This window comes from Anser brachyrhynchus, assembly GCF_964034855.1.
Source record: "Anser brachyrhynchus genome assembly, chromosome: 2".
NCBI lineage: Eukaryota > Metazoa > Chordata > Aves > Anseriformes > Anatidae > Anser > Anser brachyrhynchus.
Genome location: NC_137695.1, coordinates 9,965,083 through 9,982,252, shown reverse-complemented (window position 1 = coordinate 9,982,252; position 17,170 = coordinate 9,965,083). Strand labels below are relative to the sequence as shown.

At 45.5% G+C, this 17,170-nt stretch overlaps 1 protein-coding gene and 1 long non-coding RNA gene across 5 annotated transcripts in view; one reads left to right on the top strand and one right to left on the bottom strand.

The window, feature by feature from the left end:
* DNAJB6 (DnaJ heat shock protein family (Hsp40) member B6) overlaps positions 1–17,170 on the bottom strand; it is a 59,954-nt gene that overhangs the window by 9,958 nt on the left and 32,826 nt on the right. The window lies entirely within an intron of this gene.
* Positions 2–16,779, top strand: LOC308189501. 2 transcript variants are annotated; one of them, XR_013946395.1, is made up of 2 exons: positions 2–4,016; positions 14,675–16,779. It is a non-coding gene; the product is annotated as an uncharacterized lncRNA (long non-coding RNA). The 2 variants fall into 2 exon arrangements; XR_013946396.1 differs by having other exon boundaries at positions 2–8,612.

Below are 17,170 nucleotides of genomic sequence, written 5' to 3'. Positions count from 1 at the left end.
AAAGCAAAGAAGGCGAGAAAAAGTGAGCTGCGTCTAACATGCCACAGGTTAGCATGAAACGACAGAAATTTGGGCTGGAAATGGGGCATCGCTGAACTCCTGCCTTGGCTGTCTGCTCACACAAACAGAGGGATTCAGCTGCACATCCCTGGCTATCCCGTGCCTGCTCCTATCTCCTGGTCCACCTGGAGCTGGGGGAGTGCCCGGAGCAGAAGGCTCCATCAGCTGCCTCACACCACACTGGGGTCAAAAACCAAGTCAGATGGATAGGACAGCACTGGGGCTGCTGTTCCCATTTTCCCAAAGGAAGGGTGAGCAAGCTGAGCACGTTGCCCAGGATGATACTCCCACCTGGTCAGAGAGTGGCAGCTCGTCCCACCTCTCCTAGACCACCCGTGTAGGAAGGGTTGGCCCTGCTCAAGGCAAAGAGGTAGGGAATGGAGGGAGAACTACCCATGCTAAGCTGGCTACAGGGACAGGGAGGAGAAAACAAAGCAAACATGGGCTCAGGGTGGCTGGATGTTGGACATCTGTAACTGGAAGGGTGGTAAAGAAGCGTGGAAGATCAAATGAAGATGGGAAACCAGTCTGAAGGTGCCAAAGGTTAGCACAGTCCAGGCTGCAAGACAGACACACACAGCAAAGGAGAATGGACACAATGCAAATAAAAACCCAATGCCTGGAAAAAAATTAAGAAAGATGAGGTACTCTGCAAAACAGCATGAGTATGAAGACACTTTCCTTTGCTGCAGAAACTGTAACAGTACCGATGCTGCAAAGTAAGGAAATAAGATACCAAAACACAAAAACCAAACCAAGCAAAACCACATGTCGAGAAGCAAATGGTAAGATCACAAATAAAAAAGCTGACCAATGACATTCAACGGGCTAAATAAGAAAAAAAACAGAAAAAAAAAAGTGTGCCAGATTTGTCTCTTGTAGGCTTTTTAAAGTTTCATTAATACAATTACTTAAGTACTTTTAATAGAGCTGATGAAATACGGCGTCATTTTGTTTGCATCAAAAGTGGTGTGTCACATTCAGGAAGTTTTTCCTGGGATGTGCCGGGCATCAGCCGCTTCGGCAGGGGCGTGTGCTCTGGGTGAATGCATGTGCTCTTAGTTCATGGCTGGAAAACGCTTTGAAGATGGAAAAAGCACCACGTAACGCAGTAAGTAACGAGCAGGAATACCGTCCTCACGGCGCGCACCGAACCACCGACGCTTCCAAAGAAAACAGGTCGCATTGCCTTTACCTTGCAAGCATACCCTGGGAGATGCTTCTGAGGGCGTGAGGAAGAAGAGGGAAAGTATTTTTAAAAAAGTCGTTTCACAGCACAACGTGAGGCCTCGGGGAAGAGGCCAGAGACTGGCTGGCTGCGTTTTTTTTGCCTCGCACGGGGCACAGAGCTCCAGCTAGGAAAGGCAGCAAGTAGGAAAAAGCTCAGGGGATGCCAGGTGCCGAATTCGCAGCCATTTCCAGTCCCGCTTAAGAGGTTATAGGGTTTCCCACCAGCACGCTACACAAACAGCACTGAAGCACGTATCAGTCTGATGCTACCGATGAAGATGAAGCCTATAAAGTGCCAGGAATATAAAAAAAAAGAATTGGAAAACCACATACAGCCGTTGTGCATACAGAACCCAGGCAGCAGCGTTCACGTCCTAACAAACTGCAGCGCACGAGAGACCTCTCCCCTCCCATGGAAACCCAAACTTCATTGCTTTCCTGCTGATGTACAAAGTCTTGCCCAACACATGCCTGAAGTTTGGTACAGGTGAGCAGGTGCAGGAATGAGAAACATCGCAGGCCCTGGAGCTCTGCGTGCACATCCCAAAGCCGCTCCGATTAAACCCACAAATACTTAACACAACTATTAAACCAGATGCTCTGCACACACCCCGATAAATTACTCCTAACTGTGTTAAAGATCAATCTCAACAGCTTTGGTCTCATCCAGACGGCGTGAAAGGAACAGTTCAAAATGGAATAATCCAAACAATCTCATCCCTCGCCCCGGTGCCGGGCTGAGAGCATCGCCGCGTGCCGTGCCCCTTGCAGCCCCGTGCCGCCTCCATTGGGTGCTCCCACAGAGCCCAGCTGCTCCCCGAGCTGAGCTGTGTTACCACAGCGCCTGTGGAAGTGGTGGAAAGATCTTCCAGCAAGCATTCAATGCTGGGGTCCGAGTTACAATGAAGTATATAGAAGTGGAAGATGCTCGGTGCTACCACCTCCCCAGTTAATTCAACTGCAGCTGAGCGAAGAGCCAGGAGAGCTTGCCTGGCTCCTGTCTCGTCCCACAAGAGCTGATCCCCACATCACTCCATGGACTGGGGAGGAACCAGTGTTTGTCTTGAACCTTTCCTCGTAAGCTCCCTAACCTTCTGTCACCAGCAATTTGCAATTAGCATTTTCCTAAGATGAGCCGACCCATGTAACACCAACCAGCGTTACACCAAACAGCTGCCCTCAGCATTATCCTCATCAGTAGCACATGCCACGAAACCTGCTGCAGCATCCACAGCAGACAAATACTTCATGAACCTGGGTGAGACTACAATGTGACCCAGTTTTCCCCCACAAGAGCAATTCATGCTCCTGGTCTGCCTGCGCCTGTCCCCATCACCCACAGCGCAGCCCCCATGGCTCAATCCCCCTCAGTCCCACCACGCAGCCATTTCCCATCTCCCCTGAAGCTGGGACAAGCTTCAGCTCGACAGACAGACCCCCCCCCACAAAAAAAATCGCCCGAAGTTTCTCCCTGTTCTTGGTGCAGGAGAGCAGGACAGCACCACAGCGTAGCCACGTGCGGTAACATCACACTGGCCATGGCCCAGGAGCTGGATCAGGCCGGGTGCTGTGCACAGCACCAGCCCCCACCTCCCTCTCATCATGCCAGGTAAGCTGTAATTTGCATTAACTATTTTCTCCTGTTTTGCATATCTAAATATTCATGCTTAAAGGACTCAGAGCAGACCGGCGATAAAGCCAGCTGTATGAACTGGTGCTGAGCCTTACTTGAAAGGCATTAACCCTGGGAAAGCTCCGCCGTACAGGACATCACCCCCAGAGGTGCAGGACCATCGCTAGGGCTTTGCCAGAGCTGATGTTTGTACTGGGAAAGGCTCTGAGGAGGACAGGTCATGTCGTGTCGTGTTGTGATCTCCACAGCTGAGCTCAGAAGCAGAATACCTGCTTGACAAGCAAATCTAGGGGATGGGGCTGCTCCAAACAGCCCTCACGTCCTGTCCCCCCGCCCAGCTCACCCTCATGTGCAGCCCTGCGGCTGGGACCGACCCGAGTTAAAAATAATGCTCTTTCCACAGCTTATTTTTAACCCGGCCCAGCCCCTGCAGCCAGCTCCTGTGTGCCACACGAACCAGGACAGGGCAGGGGGCAGCTCCTTACGGCCGCAAGCAGAAGGCCTGATTCACTGCTGCCGATATTAATTAAAAGCCTTGCAGTTAGTTCACTTGCTAAACTGGCTCAGGGAAGTTGTACTTCTCAGGGTTAATTCTGAAAAGGAGGGTTTCTGAATTACTGCTCTTAACCCAGCAATTAAAGTTTGGTTTTCAGGTGCGCCAGGTGCTCCCAAATGAAAAGGAGCTTCTGGGGAAAAAGAAATCAAAGGCAAGCTGTGATGCTCTCCACAACTGTAGGACATCAAGTAAGACCCCGAGGGTGAAAAATTGCTTGTCACGGCAAAATGCTGCTGCTGGAGAGGGGAAGGCAGGGATCCTTTAACCTGTCATTAACCAGCAGAGGGCAACATTGCCTATCACGAGGGGAAACGTTATCAGAAAAGTCACTGCCAACTCCTACTTATTCAGCAACGTGTGGATTTCGTGTTTCAAGCGAAGTGAGAGCACGATTCCTGGATCGGGTGGACACTTTCGGGGAGCCACCAGACACAGCCGAGGGACCCGTATTCACTCCTGGAACATGGAAATAACACACAGGAGTAGCACAGGAGTGAGAAGGACAAGGCAGATGACGGTCTGGCTGAGGTGGGACAGGTAAGACACCGAGCACTTGGTAAAAAAGCAGCCCTGCACAGGTGGGAGCATGCTTCTAAACCCATTTGTTTGCACACCTGAGCCCCAGAGGTTTATAACATGGGCTGATTTCAAGTGCTTAAAATATGGGTTATAACTAACAATTTGGGGTGGGTTTTGTCAGCTCAACCCCAGGATTTGCATGTCCTTCGAAGCACGTGATGGAGCACTTGGTGTTTTCATCTGTGAAATGGGAGCAGCTGGTGCCCTCAGCAGTGGTGTACCACAGCAATTAAAAGCTTTTTTATTGATGATGTTACCTTTTAAACACATCTAATGACCTATGCTAAAAAGTCTGACGATGCCAAAACCTGTGTAAAAGGTTCTAAAATGGGTCAGCTCTACCCACCAAATAGGTAATGTCTGTACTAAACCCACTTTTTACAATGACAGCATCCTCACACAGTGTTAATTAATATTAACGCATATCCTGGCTATCTGGAATCGAACTGAATTGTACCAGGAATCAGCAGTAATTAATGGCAAGATAGTAATTAACAGAAACATGCAGAACGAATCAGGGTAAACATCCTGAGGATCCTGAACCACATATTAAAATTTACCATCACTTCCTGTGCAAAAGGAAGCCGGGCCTTAGTGGTTCCTGTACAGGAGGCCTACTATTTGCATGGTATTTTCTTACATGCCTAATGAAGAGAAAAAAAAAAAGGGCATTTTTTCCTGCGTTAGGAAACAAAAAGCAAACAAACTGGTTCACATCTTTTCTGAAGGAAAGCTCCAGCCAGTATTGTGACTTATAAGAAGCTTCCTCTGTTCAAATCTTTCTTGAATGATGGCCTTCAAAGTGTCTGAGTGCCTTTCTAGCACCTCCAGACACGAGGTGATTCACGTACACTTCATTCTTGAGGGCTGCTGATGTGAAGCCACGTGCTCGCGGGGCATGACACCGTAACTCTGCTTCCAGAGAGGGCTCAACATTTACCAAAAGTGTTTGGGATGGTTTTAAGTGTGTGCTGCTACTGCTTCTGACTAACAGCAAGAAAGGAGGGCGAATGAAAAGAGCCGGGCTTGCCTGGTCTTTCCTCCTGGGACAAGGCCCTGGAACCTGCCCCTCACCTGCGGAGTGCACCGGAGCTGCTCCTGACTCAGCTCCAGGACTCCAGGAGCCACCCAAAGAACAAAAAGTCACCACTTACATACCTTTATCTGTCGCTAGCGCTACAACCTGCGGATAAGATCTTTGTCCCGATAACTTTTTCCACTGTTACAACAGTTCTGGTGTTAATATTTACCTCAGCGGATGATAGCAGGCTTCCTCTGAGACTGAGGTCAGACACTTGCTGGGAAACCTGGTGCTTCGGAGGAACCTGAAGTCCTCCTGGGGATTACCTGCTTCTTTCGTTCCTTCTCTTAGAAGCACCACATCAAGTATCATACAGCACAGACAAAACACCAGGAGAACAAGCAACTGCAGCAAAACAAGCGGTCCAATCTGGGGGACCAGACTTGCAGCTTACTTTCAGTTTCTTTCATTTCTGTTGGGAGCGGGGGATGCTCACTATTAGAAGGCAAGTATTTTCCAACGCCGCGTGTGCACACCCGCACACGCGCCCACACACCCCCTCCCGAAATCCTGGGCAACGCTCTCAGCCATGAAAACGCTCCCTCCGCGGTACCGGAGGCTATGTTGGGCAAGTTCTTTTGATTCATTGTTCTTGAACTTGTTGCTAAATGCCAGGAAACACTAATATTGCAGCGCTTAACAGCACGGGTTATAAAATCCACCTCAGCACACGCTTCGTCAGGTTTGTCAGACTCGAGAGAAACTGAAATTTTCACCAAGTTGTCTCCGGCAAATGTCGCTGCCTCAGTTTGACAGCGAAAGCCTTTAAAGATCTCCCTCCTGCAACTTCATACGGTGCTTATGAGGAAAAGCAGCCATTTTAAAATCTACTGATTGAAAAAAATGCAATTATTCTGTGAAGCCAAAAGAGCCTGAAATCATTCCAAAACTATCTGGGGAATGCCGCAACAGCTGCAGAATCTGCACCACCACTGCTGGGGCAGAGTTTCTAAAAACCATAAAGGGAGCTTACTTCAACCCTGGAGTTTATCGGCTGAAGTACCGGATGGAGGACAACATTTTGAGTCATCTCGCACAAACTGGTGGCTTTCCCCAGTTACCGATAACCATTTTTTCCTCCAGAGCGACTGGCCCACCTCTCAGTGCCGCTGTTATATTCAAAGAGAGCACCCAGAGGTTGATGGTTTGCTGTGGTGACAGACATCCTCCATGCAAAGCGCTGGGAAATATTTAGCTGAAGCGGTGCCAGAGTGCTCAGCCGGTTAAGAACTAAACATGTGGGCTCTCCATCAATGCCCTCTCCAGACACTGGCTGGGATGTCCCACCTCGCCCTTCTCCCATCTTGCAGCCTGTGCCAGGCTAACAGCTGCAAAGCCTTGCCTGCAGCATCACCGGGCTCAAGCACGTACCTGCTCCTACACCTGCCCGTGCTCACTTTGTAACTTCGGGGATTTTGCGCAGGGTTTCCCAGGCTGTTGCTGTTTCCTCTGCTGTGGGAGCCAGGCTCATGTCCATTTCCCGAGAGAGGTAAAAAAAAAAAAAAAAAAAGTTCGCAGTGAGAGGAGAAAGCATGGGGAGGTGGTGGTGAAGTCACTGGGAAGTGATGGAAAAAAAGGGGATGGGAGATGGGGAGAAGGACAGACTGATGAAGCCAACATTGCGCTTCTATTTCTGTCCCAGCAGAGCCATGCCTGCAGCACGCCTAGGATCTGGGAAAGGGCAGGGCTCCATGCTTTCTGCTTAACGCACACTGCAATCCTCTGCCCTTCTGGCTTTAAAAGCTGGCAGTGGACTTGCTGCTTGTGTTTCTGCTCCTCCCGCGCCAGCTCAGCCTGTTCCTGCACCACCTGCGCTCCCGGTACAGGCGAGGGCAGGGGAATCCCCGCTGCGGCTCCTCGCCCGTGGCACCCCGCTGCCCCTTTCCTGCTGCTGACACCAGCAACCGGAGGCAATGGGAGGACTTCTCGCACCTGTGAGCGCTCCGACAAGCTGCCGTCGGTATTTTACACCCCCCCCTCGCCCAGCTACGTCCCGTACCTCAGCCCTGCCCGAACACGAATCCTGCGCTCCCAGCACATCAAGCTATTTCAGAAGGGATGATTCACCACAACAATACATCAATCTGCAACAAATTGGGAAAATTAAGTAAGTGTACGCCATATGCTAATTGCGGCAGCATTGCAAAGGAGGTATTTTGAAAGGAAACGTCGTCTGACAGACTGGGGTGCCATCCATTGCTACAGCCACTCCTGTTTGACTGCACCAAATGCTGCAGCCTGACAGACACACAAGAGCCTGGATTTACCTCCTCACTGCCAAAACGTACCCCTCAGACATCTTTGAAAGCCCAGTGGTCCTACCTGAAGTTTGAGGACAGAGAAAACTGTGGCCATAGCATGCCCAGGCCTCTGCAGAGCCATTTTGCTCTCTGCCCCGTATGCCTTATACAACTGCTCTCATCTTAAAATTCTGGATGTGGGAAAGGCAAACAGCAGCAGGTGACACGAATCCTCACGCTTCCAGTAGGCAGAAAGATGAACCCATTTGTATGCTGCTGCTCAAAGTGAATTTTATTAGAGGTAAGAGACTTCATCACAAAGAAACCTTATTCATCGTGGCACGAATTTTGAAAGGAGGCAGAGTGAGGAATGAGCTTCTCAGCTTGACATGTGTAAACACAAATTAAGATTCCAACCTCAGAGTTTGAACAAAGGGACTTGATTTAAAGAAAACTGAGATTATTGAAAAGATGATGCTGCTTTCTATACTTCTCAGGCCAAATAAACCCAGAGACAACGTAGGTGACTTCAAGGACTCAATCTATTCCCACTTTGCTGCTGGGTCACCTCATATCTCCACCGCATTTTCCTTCAAATCATACTGCATTTTTATTAAGTTCCAGTGTTTTCTTCAGAAGTGGCACTAGGGGCTGCTGCTCCCAGGGCAGCTCTCCCCAGCACAGTCCCTACACAACACACAAAGATGAGATGCGGACCATAGCGACCATCTCCCTCTCTCACACAGCCCCTCAGAATTCAGCCTCAGGCAAAAACCCTGGCAGGCTTCACCTCCACAACTCGGGTTTCACTTTGAAACTGGATTTTGAAGCGCAACACAAAAACAAACAGCCAGCCCTCAGCGATGCAAGGCAACGTTCGCTGCTGGAGGCAACGCAGCACAAACAGAGCAGCACAGCCACACAGCCGCCGGCCTGGCCTGCTCCCCAGGGTCACCTCACCAGGCACACGGGGCCTCCCACCGGCATGGCAGAAACACGAGGCCTGCGCCGTTCTCCGGAGCCCATGCCACACGGCCCAGTGTCTGCAGCCACCATCCTGTCACAGGTCCGGTGTCCCCCTCGGTGCCCTGACGGAGGGCACAGGCTTCAGGACACAGCGCTCGCACCTCTCGCTTGGGCTGGAGACCCTCCCGGGTGGAAAGGCCCCTTCGCTCCCCTGAGGACAACCTTGCCTTTCAACCTTGCCCTCCTCCTAGGAGCGACTGCTGCTAGGTGAGTCCTAACATCGGCTTCTAGCCAATTACACAGCTCTTCAGACAGCAAACAGAGAAAAACTGCTCTTCTATTTTTGCAACAGACCGATCTTTAACTCATTTGGTTTTAATAAAGCCTCAAGATGAGGTCCTTTATCTCTGCTAGCAGCCTTCACTACGAGGAGCATCTCCAGGGCAGTTCAGAACAAGCCAGTTTGTAAATCAGTTTTGTTACTTTTTTTTTTCTACTGATTACCAGGTTTAAATCAATCTTGAGAGACCTAATGCACAGCAAACCCAGACTGCTGTAAGAGATAGATGTTATACAAAAAGCAAACCCATGCAATTAAACGAAAAAAAAGAATCTTGCAAGTGACTTCACAAAAATGTGATGAATGACTTCCACAGCTGTTTTGTCAACACTTCCATAGTAATTTGGCAAGCGCACAAGACCGCCAAGTTTGTATTCTGATCAAGTGGCTATTAGAGCTGTTGAAGTCTTGCAGACGTGAGGCAGCTTCCCTGTCTTATATTGCATTGCCCTTGTTCAGTTTATAAACTCTCATCTTTTCAGGTTAATCATTTGAAAAATATTCTCCCTCACACCTTGCGCCTTAACTATGACACCAAGGGTTTCACATACAATTATAAAAAAATACATTATATCCCTCGAAGTGCAATTCATTTCTCATCCATTACTAGGACAGGGGCAAGGAAATTCCAGCTCCCAGTTCCTGCACACATCCCTGATTTAACAGAGGCACACATACAAAAAATACCAGAACCTTTTAATTGACACTGAAAATGTCACATGCTCCGGGCAACAGGAAGTCTGACAGCTCAATAGGTTTCAGAAGCATTTTATGAACCTTCACCACAAAACCCAATCCTATTTTTGACATCTTCCTGACAACAAAGAACACCGAGCAATTAGCTGGCATTCCTGCTTGATAATGACACACTAATGAGAGGTCTGAATTTGTAAAAAAGCATCTTGCTGCAAGTTGACTTTCAATACTAATTTTAGCTAAATATTTAACTAGGAAGCAGCACCCAGACCTCACAGGTGCCTTCACTCCCAAGCTGCACCACTTTTTGCTGTTCAGCATCTCCAATTCATCAAGGAAATCTCTCAGTTTCCAAACAATCTTCTTCTAACCCCAACGTTAAGCTGTTCAACCTGTGCCTTAAAACCACCATAGTTTAAGGAATACAAGATTTTATTCAAAGGCCTATCAATAATAAACACTGATACACATCAACTTACACACGTAAACAAATATACACAAAAATAGAAGCAATTATTTATATACACAGAAAGGAGGAACTGCTCCGTGCATACTGCTCGAACTGAAGCCCTGACCAAATCAACCCTTGAGTGGAAAGCACAAAAATTAAAACTTTCAGCTAAAAGTAACAAACACCAAACCAGAAACACCACTATAATCCAACAATAACAATACTTACAATTATCTTTTGTGCCTGGAAACGGTATCATCAGTCATTTTAGATGCTGCTTCTGAAGAGATCCAGTGGGAAGAGAAGATGCTTTACCAAGAGGGCCTTGCGAGCTTTTGAAGCAGAAGTAGAGTTCAAACACTGCTGTTGGCATCTGCTCAGCACATGCAACGCAGCCATGCAACTCCTGGCAAGGCCACCCGAGTGGAGAGGTAGAGGTGCCACAGCAACCCCAGCACGGAGCGATGGCTGTTCATGGTCCAACGCCATCCCACCTGCCTTTTCTCTACCATCTCGCTTTATCAAACCTTTGGGATCCATGGGATGAAGCACAAAGCGCAATGACAACCATTTCTGACCACAATCCCTGAGGCCAAAGCAAAAAAAAAAAAAAAAGGGCAGGGCTGTGCTGAGGAAGCACCATAAAGGCAGGGACACTGGAGAACGCCAAGTTCCAGAGGGGAACACACAGGCCGGCCGATCGCCCACGAGCTCTCGGTGCAGAGGTGGGTGTTCCCGTGGAAGCCACGTACCCACGCTGAGGCCGCACGCCAGGAGAACAACTCACCACCTTCAGCTGTCGGAACTAGCTGCTGCTCAGCATCACCTAGCTTACGGACGTACGCGCACCTCCTGCGATTCTGCAATGGCAACGAAAGCTTTTCCAAATATTTAAGTCACTTCGACAGCTGACTCACTATATACCAGTGGAATAAATATTTAAGAAAAAAAAACAACGTCATCGAAACTGTTTCAGTTACAAAGGCACTTCAGTAGAGCTAGCAAACCAAAGCACAGCATCCAGCAAACTTAATCCCCTTCCCTCTTGAACACCAGCAAACTCAAAACCTTCTCAGAAACACTTGCCAAGTTTGACTAAGTTTTAAGATGTCAAACTTCATTTATGCTACAGCATTTCTCCTCGGCTCTGTAGTCACTGCTGTTCACTTTACAGAGCTGCAAGCATACTGCAGTCACACTGTTGTATCAAAAGGAAACCCAAAACAGATGCACAACAGAAAACTGACATTTACACAGATTTACATGCATGCAAGTTGGCAACTGACAGAAAAAGCCCCAGATTTTGCACTTTTGAGGACATTTCATCACTTTCAGATTAAAATTCTGACCTTGCCTGAACTATGGGCATTGGACACAGTGTAGTAATTCTACAGAAACAAATTTCCTTTTACAGTAATTTTTTAAAATACTAAATAAAAGAATTAATGACTGTTTTTCCAAAGAAAAAGCTGCCAACTCAAGAATACTGGGCTGAAAAACCCCCTACGACGCACAATGCTGTAACTTCACCGAGAGAGCCAGTACCTGCTGGGAGGCAGATCTGTTAAGGGAAGTCTTCAGACACTGAATTTCCAGTGAGATGAACTGAGAAATAAACCCACGCCTGTACCACAAAGACACTTGACAAGTCCCTGATTACAGTTTAAAAGAAAGCACTGCCTGACCTCAGTGTCCATGTGCACCACTCTCAAGTGAAAATCTGTATGCTTTAAGGAAAGATATCACCAAAAAAAAAAACATAAAACTGGAGAGGCTCTGACCTCTATTAGTAATATATCATCTAATCTACATTAAAGCTGCACTTCAAGTGCTGACTTGGCTATACACCATTTACAGGCCCATACGCAGCACCTGAGACGCCCATAATTTGGGGAATTTTACCACCACACCCAGAAAACACAGGAGTTAGCTGAATCTGGAGCAGACGTGAATGAATGGCTAGTTGTTGTTACAGAAGAGGCTGGGAGGCGTAAGGCAGAAACGCACCCACCCCTACCTCCTGTTTCAAAAAAGAAAAAGAAAGGCTTTCTGCAGTTGGAAACTATTCTGTCCAGGGCAAGAGGAACCTCCTCTGCAACAGAATACATAGCATATTTAGGCACTCAGCTTCGTGATTTATTCTATGAAAACAGTTACCAGGGATCTAGTCATCTTTTTATACAAACATTTCAAGGAGCAAAGCACACACATGATCTCAGAGCAACTGGTAAAAGGAGAGGGAAGAGTGGAAACTACAGCTGAATACTCAAAGAATCTTTTGTTCTTGATTTTGTTCATCAGGAGTAGGAAAGCTCAAACACCCGTGTCTCCTCTAAGAAATGTTTTATTTCCCTCAATTTAGCTTCTTGTAATCATTCCTTAATGTAAGAATTATCTTCTGGATTATTCGCTGCATGAGAAAGCACTTAGATTTACCTCCTATTGTATGACACTTATAACTCTGTCTTGCAACCATTGAATTTGAGTAGTTAAAATTACAAAACACTACAAAAATACTAAGAGTAGGGCTCAAGACAGATTACTCAACTTTCTTTTAACCTTTCAAACAGAGCTATCTTCCAGTTCTTCTGGGATAATACTTTCAGAATAGATCAAAAAATCAGTCATTACCAGTGTTTTAGAAATACTTGGAAATGACTTACATTTCTTTTTATTGTCCTCCTTGCAATAGATATTCTAAGTTATATACCCTGTAGTATTAGCTGGCATTGATATCACACCTGAAACATGTAAGAAAGAACATGCATTGTAAAGTATACCTAAATTTCTTTTTCCTTAGCAGTGGTAAATAAACTATAATCCACTTTGTCATGTTCAACCCGATTCCCTGGATGAATTGTTGTTTTGCCTAAGAGCACCTGAACACCCAACTCGAGTCCCCTTGAGCTGCACAGAGAACAGAATTGCATTTCCTAACTTTGAAATAGGTTTTCTACGGGATATAACTCAATTTTTGAAGTTACTTGGAAAATACGGATACAATTACTTTGCTTTAACAAATTACAGCTTGACACTTTTAAAAAGTAAGTGGTTTTGAAGTGGCTTTCTGCTTACAAATAGTCCACAAACCCAAGGTGCACACTGGCTATATACCTCAAGGACAGAAAGGTTTCTTTCCAGGTCTACTCTTAAGCCAGGAAAGGGCTGAGCAGTATGGCACGTACAATTATTTGCTTTACCATTAACGAGTTTCCAGGTTACTAAAGCTTTGCTTTTCAGTTAACAAGTTTCCAGGCTACTACAGCTATGTCTACATTGGTGAAGCTGCAATGCTCTGAGTCTGGTTTTTAATCAGCAAGGGGAAACCCTTACAGTTTTCACAGTTTGTACAGAAAGGAGGCTTCACAAAAGCTATCTTAAGTACTGAATATTTAAATCTCAAAATAAGGTTAATTTGACTGTAGAAGAACTAAGATTTAGTTCAAGAGTTACAGCGCTCCCCAAGCAGGGTACCTTCCCAAGAAAATTAGGAAGGACCTACAGAAACCATATGATTTTGCCATACAAGAGCGTAAGTTTTAAGATTTTGTTCCAAGATGTGTTTTATGACCCAAATGCTGCTGAGTTAGAATTCCAGGAGCTTGCCTGTCCACACGCATCTCTCAGAAATAAATTTGATTAAAAATGAGTATTAACAAATGCAGTATATTCAAAACCCAAGTGTCTACAGACAGGTTTTTTTCATGTATATAAGCCCCGCAGGAGACACTTCTCTGGCAGTTTCCTGTAGAAGTATTTTTTTTCTAACATAATGTACCCTTAGGTATTTAGCACGCTACCAAAACCAACACAATTAACCAAAAGCCAGCTCTTTTTCATCGTAGTAACTCGAACTTCAAAACACACATATTGCTGTCCACTTCAGATTTAACACGCACTAAAAATAAAAGCTTGGAATTGTAAATACTTTGCCCACATTTTTCAAACGAACAATCCAGTCTGCCAAACGAATCTTTGTCATAACATGACATTAACCTCTTAGCTTTCATCTCAGGATCCAAAATGAGGCGCTCTGAAGCTCTGCAGTCTGTTTTCAGTGAGAAGAGAGAGGAGACATGCAAGGGCTCGTGGCAATTCCAAAGCCAATTCCCTGGGACAGTCATCAAGGCCCTTGCCCTGGTTTCCTCTTTGTCACCGGACACCCAATTTGTCCACTACAATAAAGCAACTACTTACCTTAATAGGTTCAGAACATCTTCTCCCACTTGAATTCCTCTCTTGTCACCTACACATCCCAAAGTGGATGCTTTAGGTCAACAGTCATCACACACTATCTGTGCCCTGGATGCACGTGTTGCCTCCTGTTTTCCCAGCTCCCTGGCTCTACAGCAACTCCTGACAAGGAAGGGGTCTCCACACACAGCCCCAGCTCCCTTGAACTCCTTCATCACTAAAGCATCCCCTGGTCTCAAAACCACAATAAAGATGTTATAAGCATTAATGCTAACCCATAGGGAGGGAGGGAAAAAGACAATCATGCAAAGTCAGACCCTATGAAAGAAAGGCCTGAAGGACATTGCACCTTTCCATCTCAATCTGCAGCCCAGCCACCTGAGTTTTCTGTTACTCCTATGTAGACCCCAAACACTTGCTTCTTACTAAATCATATTTTTCAGAAAGATTGTCTTTAAGACACCAAAAGCTGGAGAAACCACTCCTCTTGGCAGGTTCTTTCAACAGTTAATCATTCGTGTTAAAAAATGTACGTTTATCTTCTCATTTGAATTTGTCTAGCCTTACACAAATGTTTATACTCTTCTTCCAAACAAGGCAAACTTTAATAGCAGTTTATTCTTACTGTTGTACTTTTTTTTTTAAAAGCAAACTAGGGTTTGGCACATCATCCTTGGGCTGCAGAAGCACCTCCTCTTCCTGCCCTGGCAGGGGAACCAGCCTGTGCAGCAGCACCCAGCATTAGCCAGCAGAGAAGGGGTCAGGTGAACAGGAGATGTGGACAAATTGCCCACTGCTTCTGGATCGACTGCGGTAAGTTGTGATCAGGTTTTCTTAAGAGGAAAGGCAACAGCCAAATGAAGGAAAAAGTCCCTGGAATTTACACCAACAGCACAGAACAGGCTGGGTTGGTTTCCTGCTTCTCCCTTACTGGTTTCACGCCCTGCAATCTGCATTATGAAGCAGCATTGTCCATAACAAGCATGTTTCTTCTTGGAGCTAAACCATACAAGCCAAGCAAAGATGGAAGTAGCACTCAAGGTATTTAATGAAAGGAAGACTTTGATGGCTGCTCTGTTTTCAAAATCTGAAGATGAATCTTCCTGAGAGAAAAATCTTCTACATTTTTAGTCCCACTCTGTAGCTACATCTAAGACTGAAGCCCAGAAGTTCATGAACACTACGCAAGCTTGCAAGCAATACCAGATGAAAGCAAAACAACTTCAAGTGAATTTCCAGCTCTCAGCTACTCTCCTGAACATGCCAAATGCTGAGCTTTGGCATGTGGTTTTTCTCCATTTTCCTCCTATGAAATGGTTTCATAGATAAGTCCAAAACAATTGTTAAACATCCATAGCCTAGCTTGCTTTGGCCAGAAACTTGCTGCAGAATATGTACTCTCACACAGGCAAGCAGCAGAACTCTCCTGCTGAGTAAGACAACTATCACAACTGCATGACAAATGCATCTGGTTTCTGCACTGGTTTTTGTTCAGAGTAAAGGGCAGCATCTACCTACATGAAAAAAGTTTGCCAGAGGTGGCTGCGGTGAGTTAAACAAATGCCTGATAAATAAGCAAGTTAACCTTACTCCATGCATCAGTTACAATGATCACCACAGACACCGCATATATTTCTGGAAAAAAATCCTGAAAGACCACTGATCTGCTCAGCTTCTCTACCAGATCTGTTAAAGCTTCTGCAGGATTTTTTTTTCTCCAGGTAAACTCCCCTCAAATTTCAATCAAGCTCGTGACTACAGCTGAGACAGAAGAACCTCACTCCAAATCTGCTGCTTTGCATCTTTAGCTATTTTGGTAACAGCTTCAGGCGACGAGGTTACAGACAGAACCAAAATAACTCTATAACTCTTCTGGCCATCAGGAACATGCGTTTCAAAATTTGAACTTTCTGACCAGTCACACAAGCTGCATTCCTCACCCATACTATTAACTCATTCAATTTTTTTTTTTTTTTTTTTTTTTTTACAAACGGGAAACAATGCAGATTTCACATTTGATGTTCAACATTCAATAAAAGGAGGAACTGAAGCCATCTGAACGTACCACGCCATTTGTTATTACCAGATAAAAGACAAGCATCCTTACTGTAATCTTCCCAATCTAAGCGTTAATATTTAACCTGTCAGAATTAAGATTCAAGTTTTACGAAAGCATTCATCTTTATTCTCAGTGCCTGTGAGCCTGCAGCTACAGTTGTGTTTTTTTCCCCTTTTTCTATGACGTTTCATTCAAAGTTGGCTGCACTGAAAGGAATAGCTGAAAGAGCTCTCATCTGTGATTCAGTAGAAAGGATAAGCTACAGAGCAAACTAAAGTATTAAGAGTTATTACTGTAAGCCTCCAAAATACATTCTCCTATTGTCAATTTTAAGTAAACCTCAAAAGTTATTTCTGATTTTCAAAATGAACCCATAATACTGCAAATGCCAGCATTATTTCAAATGCCAGAAAAATGAAGAGACAGTTCCACTAAATGACATCCTTTTAATAAAACTTTTTATTTACCTTCTGAATTAAATGTAGTTTAATCCTCGCCATTACATTTTGAAGCTGACATCTGCTCAAGCAGAAGACTTCAGCTCCCTTTATGCAGAAGATAATTAGCACTTGGGCCAGCAGTGCAATCTGCCTCACCCCAAGACATCCTATTTGGATACTTCAGATTTGGATACTACCACATCCAGACTACCGCATGTATTTTAGACACAGTAAGCATGACAGGGGATATAGTACTCGTGGGGGTTTTCAATTAACTTCCTACCAGCTGCTGTAGGTAAGATAATACCTAATCCAGCAGGAAGCCTGCCAGAGCAAGGTTAGTTTTCAGAGAAGTTTCAGTGAGTTTGAATCAGCAGTCAGCTCACGTGGGTTCAGAGTTATAGGTCACGTGGTCACAGCATTTTTTTTTCTTGTTTTCATTTTCTTTTTCCTGACAGTAACATCTCAAAATCAGAGCTTATGGTATAAAACAACCATGTTCTGCTCTAACTTTTTAGTAGCGCCCTTCACTGAACGATGAAGTCTGATCAAGCAGTAGATCCACTACAATTAAGAATTCCAAAGGTACAGTTTGCAACATAAAGTAAACTTGCTTGGTTCCAACATTAATGCAGCATAAGGACC